Source organism: Balaenoptera ricei, chromosome 2 (assembly GCF_028023285.1).
Source record: "Balaenoptera ricei isolate mBalRic1 chromosome 2, mBalRic1.hap2, whole genome shotgun sequence".
Classification (NCBI taxonomy): Eukaryota; Metazoa; Chordata; class Mammalia; order Artiodactyla; family Balaenopteridae; genus Balaenoptera; species Balaenoptera ricei.
The window spans coordinates 56,381,363-56,397,920 of NC_082640.1; the positions used below are offsets into that span (position 1 = coordinate 56,381,363).

Consider the following 16,558-nt stretch of genomic DNA (forward strand, 5'->3'; position numbering starts at 1 on the left):
ACCTCTAACCCTTACCGAGAATTGACTGCATCTTTGATAGTACGACTGCAGGAAGTTAGGCACATATGTTGGCCGGTGTCTGAGAGGCTGTATGTGTGTGTTCACGTGTGTGCGCATGTGTGACTGTGACTACGCATGCGGACGTGCTTGTGGGTTTCTCTGTGTGCCGCTGCATATGCGTCTTGGTCTCTGTGTGTCCCTATGGCCCTGTGAAGAGGAGTCCAACAATAAAAGAAATAGTTTATACACAGCACCCTGGTTAGACCCCTAACTAAAAGGAGAAAAAACCCTGTCAGCTTTAAGAGGCCGCAGGCACACTTTGACCCCCAGGGGCTGTTGAAATAGTCCACGGACTCCCGCTCTCCTACAGCCACGCCTTCTGACCAAAACACAAAGCCTCGACGAGACCTGCCTCCGGGCCTTGGCTGTGACATCGACATGCACCTCGAGACTCTGTCAGCTACCAGTATATCTGATGGGCATTTGGGGTCACTCGCAGCACTTCCGGAAGCAAGGGAACTCCCATGGTCGGGCCGACACCGACCGGCAGCTGTCTGCTGCCAAGATGCAGTCTGAAAACACTCAAGGGGCTAACGAACGTGGGCCCACGTGCCACTTCTCGCCAACTAGGCCTAATCACTTTCCATTGACCCGTGGGAATGCCCACCACAGGAAGTGGTGGGCTTCAGCCACAATGACCCATGTCGGATCCCCATGGCGGAAAGTAGTCCACATTCCCAGCCACGTCTCAGGCAGCTCCCATCTTGTATGTTCGCAGCCCTGACCCCTAAGGAAACGCTCAAACCCTTGAAATCCTCGTCCTACATGCCCTCCTCCAGCCCACAGGGCGACACGACCCTACTGGAAACCACAAACATCTTCAGAACACGGGAACACTGAACACCAGGGAAGACAGACCGCAAGCCTGTCTCCTTGGTTGATGCTGATCCCACACCATGCATCCTGGAAATTCTCCACTGCCACAGTGACACTATCGAGTAACTCACAGTGATCAAAGGCATGGTCCCCGAGGACCACAGACAGACTTTCAATGGAAGACCTCTGCCATGCGAGGGAACTTGGAAGCCTGAAAGGGAACAGTGGCTGGCCACGGCGGCACAGCAGGCATGGCTATGGGTCCCCCATTTCTGGCCCACCAATGGACGGCTCCAGATAAACCTCTGGCTGTTCGAAAGGCCTGCGTGCTACACCGGCCAGTCGCATCATTCCCCCACGGGAGAAACACTTTCGCTTTACACATTGCCAAACAAGGGAACAAAGCGGCCAAAGGGGATGTTCGCATAACTCAACTACCTGCAAGGAGGCCGGCACAGACGCCTCACCATGTCGATCTTCTCTACTTCCTGCAAGACACCCTTTGGGTGTCATTCCTCGGGCAACGGGATCGCAACTCTACACAGCTTACCTACCTCAACTCACCCACTTGAACTGCCAAAGCCATCCGCTCCATAGGCAGCTTATGCCAGCCCATCACGAACAAGACACATTCGTGGGAAGCCGAGGCCAGCGCCTGCAACCCAATGATGACAACCTATACCACGACATCACACAGGACCTTTCCTCATGATACCTTACCTTTCTCTCCAGGCCAGCAGCCACCACCCAGGCTGAAATGCTTCACTCGATCCACACCCCACTCCACGAAGATCCACTTAGCGCCAACAGTGTGCCGGCAACTTCAGCAGAGGAGCTGACAGGGGCAGCACTGAGGCCTAAACCATCAGCCCCCTTCCACCATCGCCCAACTCCAGCCCACGCCCGCCCACTGCTCCAGCCACACGGGGCAGTCAAGAACCTCACTGCACGAAACACAACAACAGAGAGGGCCACAGGCCTGGCCTGAGGCTCCAGGCTCCAACCAGGGAAGCTTGCTCATGTTGGCTTCCATAATCAACCTCGGAAGCGGCATGCACAAAGTGTGATCCTGTCCAAAAATCACCTCTCCAAGCTGCAAGCTTACTGGGTCTATACCAGAGCACACTCCAACCCTGAAGACTAGCAGGAAAGCCTGCCCTCTTGCATTCCCTCAACGGCCTTTTAGCAGGGACCGGGGATTCATAGATGACCCAGCTTATGGGCAGACATGGTCGACCCTCAGACAGGAGCCCCTCCAATGCTGGAGCCCTTAGTGGGGTTTGCATGCCTGTCAGCAGGGGACGTTGGCCCTCACTCCTAACTGTCCCATACTCCCGAGACAGGAAACGTGTTGGACCTCAGTTTCGATGAGGAGACGGTAGAGCGTTCTCACTCATTTTGTTCAGATTTTCCAAGGAATGCATACAAGGGTGTCATCATCGATCCAAGCACATGCTGGGACGCTGCAGAACACAAAAGGGAAGGCCGTGGGTCTCTGCAGAGGAGCCATGACCTGGAAGTACTCCAACTGCCTGGGGAATCCACAGTCCTCAGGCCACTCAGCAAGACCAACAATCAATCCACTCTTGCAACCATTGGGCCCATCTGTGGAAATCCTAATATCCAATGGCACATCTTAGTATGGGTGAATGCCTACCGTCCTGAGATATCCACAGCCTTGCTCGGCAACGTGCACCCGCCCCACTTTGTCCAGTTCTCCTTAGCACATCCAGTCATCAGACAACCCGAAGGTCTTCTTCTCTTTGCCGACAGCAGGCCTTACTCTGAAACTCCACCTGAGAAGCGGACAGAAATCAGGCAGGTTTCTGAATTGCACAAGGGTCCTCAGAGAACATGATTTTTGTAAACACGTTACTTGGGTGTGAGCCTGGAACCTGCTTCCCAAGTACGACTATCCCTTACCGAAAACTGATTGTGTGTCTCACAGCATGACTGAAGGAAGTTACACACGTACATTGCTCGGTGTGTGAGACGCTGTATGTGTGTATTCACACGTGTGGGCGTGTGTGACTGTGACTGTGCACGAGGATGCGTTTGTGGATACCTGTGTGTGCCGCTAAACACGCGTCTTGGTCTCTGGGTGTCCCTGCGGCCCTCTGCAGACGCCTCTAACAGTACACGTCATAGTTTATACACAGCACCCTGGTTGGACCCCCAACTGAAAGGAGAAAGACCCCTGTCAGCTTCATGAGGCCGCATGCGAACTTTGAACCCCAGGCTGTCAAAATAGGCCACAGACTCCCGCTCTCCCACAGCCACGCCTTCTGACCAAAGCACAAAGACTGGACGAGACCTCCCTCCCGGCCGTGGGTGTCACACCTATGTGGACCTGGAGATCCTGCCACCTACCACCACATCTGATGTGCCCTTGGGGTCACTCCCAGTGCTCCCGGAAGCAAGGTAACCTCCCATGGGCAGGCTGACACCGACCTGCAGTTGCCGACAGGCAAGATGCAGCCTGGCACTTCTCAAGGGGTTAACAGACTTCGGCCCAAGTGCCTCATCTCGCCAACTAGACCAAATCACTTTCCATGACCCCGTGGGAATGCCCTCAATGGGAAGTGTTGGGCTTCAGCAACCATGACACAGGTTGGAACCCCACAGTGGAAATTAGGCCACCTTCCTGGCCACGTATAGGCAAGCTTCCAACTGGTAGGCTTTGCGGCCCTGACCACTGAGGAAACGCTCAAACGCTACACAGCCTCGTCCTAAGTGCCCTCCTCCTGCCTGCAGGGCGACTCGACTCTACTTGAAGCCACAGACATCATGTGAACACGGAGACACTGAACAGCAGGGAAGACACACCGCAAGCCTGTCTGCTTTGATGATGCCCACCCCACCCCACGCATCCTGGCAATTCCTCCACTGCCATGGCGACACTACCGAGGCACTCACAGTGATCAAAGGCACTGTCCCCGAGGACCACAGACAGACTTTCAACGGAAAACCTTTGCCACACGAGGGGACCTGGAAACTTGAAAGGGCACAGTGGCTGTCCACAACAGTGCGCCTGGCGTCGCAACAGTGCCCCCACCTCTGTCCCCCCAACGGACTGCTCCAGGTAAACCTCTGGCTGTTCGCAAGCCGAGTCATGCCCCCCCGGGAGAAGCACTTTCGCTTTGCACATTCCCAAACAACGGAACGATTAGGCCAAAGGGGATGTTCGCATAACTAAACATCCTCCAAGGAGGCCAGCAGAGACGCGTCACCATGTCAATCCTCTTTACGTCTCGCAAGACACCCTTTGGGTGTCTTTCCCATGGCAATGGGTTTCCAACTCTACACAGGTTACCTACCTCACCTCATCCACTTGAACTGCCAAAGCCATCCCGTCCATAGGCAGCTGATGCCAGCCCATCACGAACATGACACATCCTTGGGAAGCTGAGGCCAGCACCTGCAACCCAGTTATGATAGCCTATTCCACGACATCACAAAGGACATGTCCTCATCTTCCCTTCCCTTCCTGTACGGGCCATCAGTGATCCACGCAGGTTTAAATTCAGCACTCATTCCTCTCCCCACTCCACGATGACCCACTTGGCATCAACACTGTGCCGGGAGTTAAAGTAGAGAAGCAAACAAGGGCAGCAGCGAGGCCTAATCCATCAGCCCCTTTCCGCCGATGGCCATCCGAGCTCACCCCCGCCCATTGCTCCAGCCTCACTAGGCACTCAAGAAGCTCACCGTGAAAAACGCAAGAACAGGGAGGGCCACAGGCCTGGCCTGAGGTTCCAGGCACCAACCAGGGACGCTTGCTCATTTTGGCTTCCAGAATCAACCCCCAAAATGGCATGCACGAAGCGTGATCCTGGCCAAAACTCACCTCCCAACTGCAAGCTAACTGGGCCTAGACCAGCACACACTCTGACTCTTAAGACCAGCAGGAGAGCCTGCCCCCTCGCATTCCCTCAACAGCCATTCAGCAGGGACCCGGGATTCACAGATAACACAGCTTATGTGCAGACACGGTCAACCCTCAGACAGGAGCCCCTCCAATACTGGAGTCCTTGGTGGTGTTTGCATGCATGTCAGCGGAAGACGCTGGCCCTCATTCCTAACTGTCCTCTCCCCCTGAGAGAGGAAACGTGCTGAACCTCAGTTTCGATGACGAGACGGTAGAGTGTTCTCACTCATTTGGCTCAGATTTTCCAAGGAATGCATGCAAGGGTGTCATCATCAATCCAAGCACATGCTGGGACGCTGCAGAACACAACCGGGGTCTGCGCGGGACACTGTACAGGAGCCATGAGCCTGGGCTACCCCAAAAGCCTGGAGAATCCACAGCCCTCAGGCCACTCAGCAAGGGGAACAATCAATCCACTCTTGCAGCCATTGGGCCCGTCTGAGGAAAACCTAATATCTAACGGCACATCTTGGGGTGCTTGAATACCTACCATCCTGAGTTATCCACGACCACGCTCGGGGACATGGGCCCGCCTCACTTTTTCCAGTTCTTCTTAGCACCTCCAGTCATCAGAGCACACGAAGGTCTTCTTGTTTGTGCCGACGGCCAGCCTTTCCCAGCAACTGCACCTGAGAAGTGGACAGAAATCACTGAGGCTTCATAAGTGGACCAGTGTCCTCACAGGACATGATCCATAAAAACATTTACCTGGCCTTGAGCTCTGAAACTGCTTCCCAAGGACCTCTAACCCTTACCGAGAATTGACTGCATCTTTGATAGTACGACTGCAGGAAGTTAGGCACATATGTTGGCCGGTGTCTGAGAGGCTGTATGTGTGTGTTCACGCGTGTGCGCATGTGTGACTGTGACTACGCATGCGGACGTGCTTGTGGGTTTCTCTGTGTGCCGCTGCATATGCGTCTTGGTCTCTGTGTGTCCCTATGGCCCTGTGAAGAGGAGTCCAACAATAAAAGAAATAGTTTATACACAGCACCCTGGTTAGACCCCTAACTAAAAGGAGAAAAAACCCTGTCAGCTTTAAGAGGCCGCAGGCACACTTTGACCCCCAGGGGCTGTTGAAATAGTCCACGGACTCCCGCTCTCCTACAGCCACGCCTTCTGACCAAAACACAAAGCCTCGACGAGACCTGCCTCCGGGCCTTGGCTGTGACATCGACATGCACCTCGAGACTCTGTCAGCTACCAGTATATCTGATGGGCATTTGGGGTCACTCGCAGCACTTCCGGAAGCAAGGGAACTCCCATGGTCGGGCCGACACCGACCGGCAGCTGTCTGCTGCCAAGATGCAGTCTGAAAACACTCAAGGGGCTAACGAACGTGGGCCCACGTGCCACTTCTCGCCAACTAGGCCTAATCACTTGCCATTGACCCGTGGGAATGCCCACCACAGGAAGTGGTGGGCTTCAGCCACAATGACCCATGTCGGATCCCCATGGCGGAAAGTAGTCCACATTCCCAGCCACGTCTCAGGCAGCTCCCATCTTGTATGTTCGCAGCCCTGACCCCTAAGGAAACGCTCAAACCCTTGAAATCCTCGTCCTACATGCCCTCCTCCAGCCCACAGGGCGACACGACCCTACTGGAAACCACAAACATCTTCAGAACACGGGAACACTGAACACCAGGGAAGACAGACCGCAAGCCTGTCTCCTTGGTTGATGCTGATCCCACACCATGCATCCTGGAAATTCTCCACTGCCACAGTGACACTATCGAGTAACTCACAGTGATCAAAGGCATGGTCCCCGAGGACCACAGACAGACTTTCAATGGAAGACCTCTGCCATGCGAGGGAACTTGGAAGCCTGAAAGGGAACAGTGGCTGGCCACGGCGGCACAGCAGGCATGGCTATGGGTCCCCCATTTCTGGCCCACCAATGGACGGCTCCAGATAAACCTCTGGCTGTTCGAAAGGCCTGCGTGCTACACCGGCCGGTCGCGTCATTCCCCCACGGGAGAAACACTTTCGCTTTACACATTGCCAAACAAGGGAACAAAGCGGCCAAAGGGGATGTTCGCATAACTCAACTACCTGCAAGGAGGCCGGCACAGACGCCTCACCATGTCGATCTTCTCTACTTCCCGCAAGACACCCTTTGGGTGTCATTCCTCGGGCAACGGGATCGAAACTCTACACAGCTTACCTACCTCAACTCACCCACTTGAACTGCCAAAGCCATCCGCTCCATAGGCAGCTTATGCCAGCCCATCACGAACAAGACACATTCGTGGGAAGCCGAGGCCAGCGCCTGCAACCCAATGATGACAACCTATACCACGACATCACACAGGACCTTTCCTCATGATACCTTACCTTTCTCTCCAGGCCAGCAGCCACCACCCAGGCTGAAATGCTTCACTCGATCCACACCCCACTCCACGAAGATCCACTTAGCGCCAACAGTGTGCCGGCAACTTCAGCAGAGGAGCTGACAGGGGCAGCACTGAGGCCTAAACCATCAGCCCCCTTCCGCCATCGCCCAACTCCAGCCCACGCCCGCCCACTGCTCCAGCCACACGGGGCAGTCAAGAACCTCACTGCACGAAACACAACAACAGAGAGGGCCACAGGCCTGGCCTGAGGCTCCAGGCTCCAACCAGGGAAGCTTGCTCATGTTGGCTTCCATAATCAACCTCGGAAGCGGCATGCACAAAGTGTGATCCTGTCCAAAAATCACCTCTCCAAGCTGCAAGCTTACTGGGTCTATACCAGAGCACACTCCAACCCTGAAGACTAGCAGGAAAGCCTGCCCTCTTGCATTCCCTCAACGGCCTTTTAGCAGGGACCGGGGATTCATAGATGACCCAGCTTATGGGCAGACATGGTCGACCCTCAGACAGGAGCCCCTCCAATGCTGGAGCCCTTAGTGGGGTTGGCATGCCTGTCAGCAGGGGACGTTGGCCCTCACTCCTAACTGTCCCATACTCCCGAGACAGGAAACGTGCTGGACCTCAGTTTCGATGAGGAGACGGTAGAGCGTTCTCACTCATTTTGTTCAGATTTTCCAAGGAATGCATACAAGGGTGTCATCATCGATCCAAGCACATGCTGGGACGCTGCAGAACACAAAAGGGAAGGCCGTGGGTCTCTGCAGAGGAGCCATGACCTGGAAGTACTCCAACTGCCTGGGGAATCCACAGTCCTCAGGCCACTCAGCAAGACCAACAATCAATCCACTCTTGCAACCATTGGGCCCATCTGTGGAAATCCTAATATCCAATGGCACATCTTAGTATGGGTGAATGCCTACCGTCCTGAGATATCCACAGCCTTGCTCGGCAACGTGCACCCGCCCCACTTTGTCCAGTTCTCCTTAGCACATCCAGTCATCAGACAACCCGAAGGTCTTCTTCTCTTTGCCGACAGCAGGCCTTACTCTGAAACTCCACCTGAGAAGCGGACAGAAATCAGGCAGGTTTCTGAATTGCACAAGGGTCCTCAGAGAACATGATTTTTGTGAACACGTTACTTGGGTGTGAGCCTGGAACCTGCTTCCCAAGTACGACTATCCCTTACCGAAAACTGATTGTGTGTCTCACAGCATGACTGAAGGAAGTTACGCACGTACATTGCTCGGTGTGTGAGACGCTGTATGTGTGTATTCACACGTGTGGGCGTGTGTGACTGTGACTGTGCACGAGGATGCGTTTGTGGATACCTGTGTGTGCCGCTAAACACGCGTCTTGGTCTCTGGGTGTCCCTGCGGCCCTCTGCAGACGCCTCTAACAGTACACGTCATAGTTTATACACAGCACCCTGGTTGGACCCCCAACTGAAAGGAGAAAGACCCCTGTCAGCTTCATGAGGCCGCATGCGAACTTTGAACCCCAGGCTGTCAAAATAGGCCACAGACTCCCGCTCTCCCACAGCCACGCCTTCTGACCAAAGCACAAAGACTGGACGAGACCTCCCTCCCGGCCGTGGGTGTCACACCTATGTGGACCTGGAGATCCTGCCACCTACCACCACATCTGATGTGCCCTTGGGGTCACTCCCAGTGCTCCCGGAAGCAAGGTAACCTCCCATGGGCAGGCTGACACCGACCTGCAGTTGCCGACAGGCAAGATGCAGCCTGGCACTTCTCAAGGGGTTAACAGACTTCGGCCCAAGTGCCTCATCTCGCCAACTAGACCAAATCACTTTCCATGACCCCGTGGGAATGCCCTCAATGGGAAGTGTTGGGCTTCAGCAACCATGACACAGGTTGGAACCCCACAGCGGAAATTAGGCCACCTTCCTGGCCACGTATAGGCAAGCTTCCAACTGGTAGGCTTTGCGGCCCTGACCACTGAGGAAACGCTCAAACGCTACACAGCCTCGTCCTAAGTGCCCTCCTCCTGCCTGCAGGGCGACTCGACTCTACTTGAAGCCACAGACATCATGTGAACACGGAGACACTGAACAGCAGGGAAGACACACCGCAAGCCTGTCTGCTTTGATGATGCCCACCCCACCCCATGCATCCTGGCAATTCCTCCACTGCCATGGCGACACTACCGAGGCACTCACAGTGATCAAAGGCACTGTCCCCGAGGACCACAGACAGACTTTCAACGGAAAACCTTTGCCACACGAGGGGACCTGGAAACTTGAAAGGGCACAGTGGCTGTCCACAACAGTGCGCCTGGCGTCGCAACAGTGCCCCCACCTCTGTCCCCCCAACGGACTGCTCCAGGTAAACCTCTGGCTGTTCGCAAGCCGAGTCATGCCCCCCCGGGAGAAGCACTTTCGCTTTGCACATTCCCAAACAACGGAACGATTAGGCCAAAGGGGATGTTCGCATAACTAAACATCCTCCAAGGAGGCCAACAGAGACGCGTCACCATGTCAATCCTCTTTACGTCTCACAAGACACCCTTTGGGTGTCTTTCCCATGGCAATGGGTTTCCAACTCTACACAGGTTACCTACCTCACCTCATCCACTTGAACTGCCAAAGCCATCCCGTCCATAGGCAGCTGATGCCAGCCCATCACGAACATGACACATCCTTGGGAAGCCGAGGCCAGCACCTGCAACCCAATTATGATAGCCTATTCCACGACATCACAAAGGACATGTCCTCATCTTCCCTTCCCTTCCTGTACGGGCCATCAGTGATCCACGCAGGTTTAAATTCAGCACTCATTCCTCTCCCCACTCCACGATGACCCACTTGGCATCAACACTGTGCCGGGAGTTAAAGTAGAGAAGCAAACAAGGGCAGCAGCGAGGCCTAATCCATCAGCCCCTTTCCGCCGATGGCCATCCGAGCTCACCCCCGCCCATTGCTCCAGCCTCACTAGGCACTCAAGAAGCTCACCGTGAAAAACGCAAGAACAGGGAGGGCCACAGGCCTGGCCTGAGGTTCCAGGCACCAACCAGGGACGCTTGCTCATTTTGGCTTCCAGAATCAACCCCCAAAATGGCATGCACGAAGCATGATCCTGGCCAAAACTCACCTCCCAACTGCAAGCTAACTGGGCCTAGACCAGCACACACTCTGACTCTTAAGACCAGCAGGAGAGCCTGCCCCCTCGCATTCCCTCAACAGCCATTCAGCAGGGACCCGGGATTCACAGATAACACAGCTTATGTGCAGACACGGTCAACCCTCAGACAGGAGCCCCTCCAATACTGGAGTCCTTGGTGGTGTTTGCATGCATGTCAGCGGAAGACGCTGGCCCTCATTCCTAACTGTCCTCTCCCCCTGAGAGAGGAAACGTGCTGAACCTCAGTTTCGATGACGAGACGGTAGAGTGTTCTCACTCATTTGGCTCAGATTTTCCAAGGAATGCATGCAAGGGTGTCATCATCAATCCAAGCACATGCTGGGACGCTGCAGAACACAACCAGGGTCTGCGCGGGACACTGTACAGGAGCCATGAGCCTGGGCTACCCCAAAAGCCTGGAGAATCCACAGCCCTCAGGCCACTCAGCAAGGGGAACAATCAATCCACTCTTGCAGCCATTGGGCCCGTCTGAGGAAAACCTAATATCTAACGGCACATCTTGGGGTGCTTGAATACCTACCATCCTGAGTTATCCACGACCACGCTCGGGGACATGGGCCCGCCTCACTTTTTCCAGTTCTTCTTAGCACCTCCAGTCATCAGAGCACACGAAGGTCTTCTTGTTTGTGCCGACGGCCAGCCTTTCCCAGCAACTGCACCTGAGAAGTGGACAGAAATCACTGAGGCTTCATAAGTGGACCAGTGTCCTCACAGGACATGATCCATAAAAACATTTACCTGGCCTTGAGCTCTGAAACTGCTTCCCAAGGACCTCTAACCCTTACCGAGAATTGACTGCATCTTTGATAGTACGACTGCAGGAAGTTAGGCACATATGTTGGCCGGTGTCTGAGAGGCTGTATGTGTGTGTTCACGTGTGTGCGCATGTGTGACTGTGACTACGCATGCGGACGTGCTTGTGGGTTTCTCTGTGTGCCGCTGCATATGCGTCTTGGTCTCTGTGTGTCCCTATGGCCCTGTGAAGAGGAGTCCAACAATAAAAGAAATAGTTTATACACAGCACCCTGGTTAGACCCCTAACTAAAAGGAGAAAAAACCCTGTCAGCTTTAAGAGGCCGCAGGCACACTTTGACCCCCAGGGGCTGTTGAAATAGTCCACGGACTCCCGCTCTCCTACAGCCACGCCTTCTGACCAAAACACAAAGCCTCGACGAGACCTGCCTCCGGGCCTTGGCTGTGACATCGACATGCACCTCGAGACTCTGTCAGCTACCAGTATATCTGATGGGCATTTGGGGTCACTCGCAGCACTTCCGGAAGCAAGGGAACTCCCATGGTCGGGCCGACACCGACCGGCAGCTGTCTGCTGCCAAGATGCAGTCTGAAAACACTCAAGGGGCTAACGAACGTGGGCCCACGTGCCACTTCTCGCCAACTAGGCCTAATCACTTTCCATTGACCCGTGGGAATGCCCACCACAGGAAGTGGTGGGCTTCAGCCACAATGACCCATGTCGGATCCCCATGGCGGAAAGTAGTCCACATTCCCAGCCACGTCTCAGGCAGCTCCCATCTTGTATGTTCGCAGCCCTGACCCCTAAGGAAACGCTCAAACCCTTGAAATCCTCGTCCTACATGCCCTCCTCCAGCCCACAGGGCGACACGACCCTACTGGAAACCACAAACATCTTCAGAACACGGGAACACTGAACACCAGGGAAGACAGACCGCAAGCCTGTCTCCTTGGTTGATGCTGATCCCACACCATGCATCCTGGAAATTCTCCACTGCCACAGTGACACTATCGAGTAACTCACAGTGATCAAAGGCATGGTCCCCGAGGACCACAGACAGACTTTCAATGGAAGACCTCTGCCATGCGAGGGAACTTGGAAGCCTGAAAGGGAACAGTGGCTGGCCACGGCGGCACAGCAGGCATGGCTATGGGTCCCCCATTTCTGGCCCACCAATGGACGGCTCCAGATAAACCTCTGGCTGTTCGAAAGGCCTGCGTGCTACACCGGCCGGTCGCATCATTCCCCCACGGGAGAAACACTTTCGCTTTACACATTGCCAAACAAGGGAACAAAGCGGCCAAAGGGGATGTTCGCATAACTCAACTACCTGCAAGGAGGCCGGCACAGACGCCTCACCATGTCGATCTTCTCTACTTCCTGCAAGACACCCTTTGGGTGTCATTCCTCGGGCAACGGGATCGCAACTCTACACAGCTTACCTACCTCAACTCACCCACTTGAACTGCCAAAGCCATCCGCTCCATAGGCAGCTTATGCCAGCCCATCACGAACAAGACACATTCGTGGGAAGCCGAGGCCAGCGCCTGCAACCCAATGATGACAACCTATACCACGACATCACACAGGACCTTTCCTCATGATACCTTACCTTTCTCTCCAGGCCAGCAGCCACCACCCAGGCTGAAATGCTTCACTCGATCCACACCCCACTCCACGAAGATCCACTTAGCGCCAACAGTGTGCCGGCAACTTCAGCAGAGGAGCTGACAGGGGCAGCACTGAGGCCTAAACCATCAGCCCCCTTCCACCATCGCCCAACTCCAGCCCACGCCCGCCCACTGCTCCAGCCACACGGGGCAGTCAAGAACCTCACTGCACGAAACACAACAACAGAGAGGGCCACAGGCCTGGCCTGAGGCTCCAGGCTCCAACCAGGGAAGCTTGCTCATGTTGGCTTCCATAATCAACCTCGGAAGCGGCATGCACAAAGTGTGATCCTGTCCAAAAATCACCTCTCCAAGCTGCAAGCTTACTGGGTCTATACCAGAGCACACTCCAACCCTGAAGACTAGCAGGAAAGCCTGCCCTCTTGCATTCCCTCAACGGCCTTTTAGCAGGGACCGGGGATTCATAGATGACCCAGCTTATGGGCAGACATGGTCGACCCTCAGACAGGAGCCCCTCCAATGCTGGAGCCCTTAGTGGGGTTTGCATGCCTGTCAGCAGGGGACGTTGGCCCTCACTCCTAACTGTCCCATACTCCCGAGACAGGAAACGTGTTGGACCTCAGTTTCGATGAGGAGACGGTAGAGCGTTCTCACTCATTTTGTTCAGATTTTCCAAGGAATGCATACAAGGGTGTCATCATCGATCCAAGCACATGCTGGGACGCTGCAGAACACAAAAGGGAAGGCCGTGGGTCTCTGCAGAGGAGCCATGACCTGGAAGTACTCCAACTGCCTGGGGAATCCACAGTCCTCAGGCCACTCAGCAAGACCAACAATCAATCCACTCTTGCAACCATTGGGCCCATCTGTGGAAATCCTAATATCCAATGGCACATCTTAGTATGGGTGAATGCCTACCGTCCTGAGATATCCACAGCCTTGCTCGGCAACGTGCACCCGCCCCACTTTGTCCAGTTCTCCTTAGCACATCCAGTCATCAGACAACCCGAAGGTCTTCTTCTCTTTGCCGACAGCAGGCCTTACTCTGAAACTCCACCTGAGAAGCGGACAGAAATCAGGCAGGTTTCTGAATTGCACAAGGGTCCTCAGAGAACATGATTTTTGTAAACACGTTACTTGGGTGTGAGCCTGGAACCTGCTTCCCAAGTACGACTATCCCTTACCGAAAACTGATTGTGTGTCTCACAGCATGACTGAAGGAAGTTACACACGTACATTGCTCGGTGTGTGAGACGCTGTATGTGTGTATTCACACGTGTGGGCGTGTGTGACTGTGACTGTGCACGAGGATGCGTTTGTGGATACCTGTGTGTGCCGCTAAACACGCGTCTTGGTCTCTGGGTGTCCCTGCGGCCCTCTGCAGACGCCTCTAACAGTACACGTCATAGTTTATACACAGCACCCTGGTTGGACCCCCAACTGAAAGGAGAAAGACCCCTGTCAGCTTCATGAGGCCGCATGCGAACTTTGAACCCCAGGCTGTCAAAATAGGCCACAGACTCCCGCTCTCCCACAGCCACGCCTTCTGACCAAAGCACAAAGACTGGACGAGACCTCCCTCCCGGCCGTGGGTGTCACACCTATGTGGACCTGGAGATCCTGCCACCTACCACCACATCTGATGTGCCCTTGGGGTCACTCCCAGTGCTCCCGGAAGCAAGGTAACCTCCCATGGGCAGGCTGACACCGACCTGCAGTTGCCGACAGGCAAGATGCAGCCTGGCACTTCTCAAGGGGTTAACAGACTTCGGCCCAAGTGCCTCATCTCGCCAACTAGACCAAATCACTTTCCATGACCCCGTGGGAATGCCCTCAATGGGAAGTGTTGGGCTTCAGCAACCATGACACAGGTTGGAACCCCACAGTGGAAATTAGGCCACCTTCCTGGCCACGTATAGGCAAGCTTCCAACTGGTAGGCTTTGCGGCCCTGACCACTGAGGAAACGCTCAAACGCTACACAGCCTCGTCCTAAGTGCCCTCCTCCTGCCTGCAGGGCGACTCGACTCTACTTGAAGCCACAGACATCATGTGAACACGGAGACACTGAACAGCAGGGAAGACACACCGCAAGCCTGTCTGCTTTGATGATGCCCACCCCACCCCACGCATCCTGGCAATTCCTCCACTGCCATGGCGACACTACCGAGGCACTCACAGTGATCAAAGGCACTGTCCCCGAGGACCACAGACAGACTTTCAACGGAAAACCTTTGCCACACGAGGGGACCTGGAAACTTGAAAGGGCACAGTGGCTGTCCACAACAGTGCGCCTGGCGTCGCAACAGTGCCCCCACCTCTGTCCCCCCAACGGACTGCTCCAGGTAAACCTCTGGCTGTTCGCAAGCCGAGTCATGCCCCCCCGGGAGAAGCACTTTCGCTTTGCACATTCCCAAACAACGGAACGATTAGGCCAAAGGGGATGTTCGCATAACTAAACATCCTCCAAGGAGGCCAGCAGAGACGCGTCACCATGTCAATCCTCTTTACGTCTCGCAAGACACCCTTTGGGTGTCTTTCCCATGGCAATGGGTTTCCAACTCTACACAGGTTACCTACCTCACCTCATCCACTTGAACTGCCAAAGCCATCCCGTCCATAGGCAGCTGATGCCAGCCCATCACGAACATGACACATCCTTGGGAAGCTGAGGCCAGCACCTGCAACCCAGTTATGATAGCCTATTCCACGACATCACAAAGGACATGTCCTCATCTTCCCTTCCCTTCCTGTACGGGCCATCAGTGATCCACGCAGGTTTAAATTCAGCACTCATTCCTCTCCCCACTCCACGATGACCCACTTGGCATCAACACTGTGCCGGGAGTTAAAGTAGAGAAGCAAACAAGGGCAGCAGCGAGGCCTAATCCATCAGCCCCTTTCCGCCGATGGCCATCCGAGCTCACCCCCGCCCATTGCTCCAGCCTCACTAGGCACTCAAGAAGCTCACCGTGAAAAACGCAAGAACAGGGAGGGCCACAGGCCTGGCCTGAGGTTCCAGGCACCAACCAGGGACGCTTGCTCATTTTGGCTTCCAGAATCAACCCCCAAAATGGCATGCACGAAGCGTGATCCTGGCCAAAACTCACCTCCCAACTGCAAGCTAACTGGGCCTAGACCAGCACACACTCTGACTCTTAAGACCAGCAGGAGAGCCTGCCCCCTCGCATTCCCTCAACAGCCATTCAGCAGGGACCCGGGATTCACAGATAACACAGCTTATGTGCAGACACGGTCAACCCTCAGACAGGAGCCCCTCCAATACTGGAGTCCTTGGTGGTGTTTGCATGCATGTCAGCGGAAGACGCTGGCCCTCATTCCTAACTGTCCTCTCCCCCTGAGAGAGGAAACGTGCTGAACCTCAGTTTCGATGACGAGACGGTAGAGTGTTCTCACTCATTTGGCTCAGATTTTCCAAGGAATGCATGCAAGGGTGTCATCATCAATCCAAGCACATGCTGGGACGCTGCAGAACACAACCGGGGTCTGCGCGGGACACTGTACAGGAGCCATGAGCCTGGGCTACCCCAAAAGCCTGGAGAATCCACAGCCCTCAGGCCACTCAGCAAGGGGAACAATCAATCCACTCTTGCAGCCATTGGGCCCGTCTGAGGAAAACCTAATATCTAACGGCACATCTTGGGGTGCTTGAATACCTACCATCCTGAGTTATCCACGACCACGCTCGGGGACATGGGCCCGCCTCACTTTTTCCAGTTCTTCTTAGCACCTCCAGTCATCAGAGCACACGAAGGTCTTCTTGTTTGTGCCGACGGCCAGCCTTTCCCAGCAACTGCACCTGAGAAGTGGACAGAAATCACTGAGGCTTCATAAGT

The 16,558-nt window shown here is 54.8% G+C and overlaps 6 non-coding genes across 6 annotated transcripts; all 6 read right to left on the reverse strand.

The window, feature by feature from the left end:
- Positions 1-2,229: 2,229 nt before the first annotated feature.
- On the reverse strand, positions 2,230-2,322 carry LOC132361687 (small nucleolar RNA SNORD116). Its single transcript, XR_009501959.1, has one exon. It is a non-coding gene; the product is annotated as a small nucleolar RNA SNORD116 (small nucleolar RNA).
- A 2,668-nt stretch (positions 2,323-4,990) lies between these two features.
- LOC132361120 (small nucleolar RNA SNORD116) lies at positions 4,991-5,083 on the reverse strand. The gene has a single exon (XR_009501432.1). It is a non-coding gene; the product is annotated as a small nucleolar RNA SNORD116 (small nucleolar RNA).
- Positions 5,084-7,773: 2,690 nt separating this feature from the next.
- On the reverse strand, positions 7,774-7,866 carry LOC132361688 (small nucleolar RNA SNORD116). Its single transcript, XR_009501960.1, has one exon. It is a non-coding gene; the product is annotated as a small nucleolar RNA SNORD116 (small nucleolar RNA).
- Positions 7,867-10,534: 2,668 nt separating this feature from the next.
- On the reverse strand, positions 10,535-10,627 carry LOC132361121 (small nucleolar RNA SNORD116). The gene has a single exon (XR_009501433.1). It is a non-coding gene; the product is annotated as a small nucleolar RNA SNORD116 (small nucleolar RNA).
- Positions 10,628-13,317: 2,690 nt separating this feature from the next.
- Positions 13,318-13,410, reverse strand: LOC132361689 (small nucleolar RNA SNORD116). The gene has a single exon (XR_009501961.1). It is a non-coding gene; the product is annotated as a small nucleolar RNA SNORD116 (small nucleolar RNA).
- Positions 13,411-16,078: 2,668 nt separating this feature from the next.
- LOC132361122 (small nucleolar RNA SNORD116) lies at positions 16,079-16,171 on the reverse strand. Its single transcript, XR_009501434.1, has one exon. It is a non-coding gene; the product is annotated as a small nucleolar RNA SNORD116 (small nucleolar RNA).
- Positions 16,172-16,558: the final 387 nt, after the last annotated feature.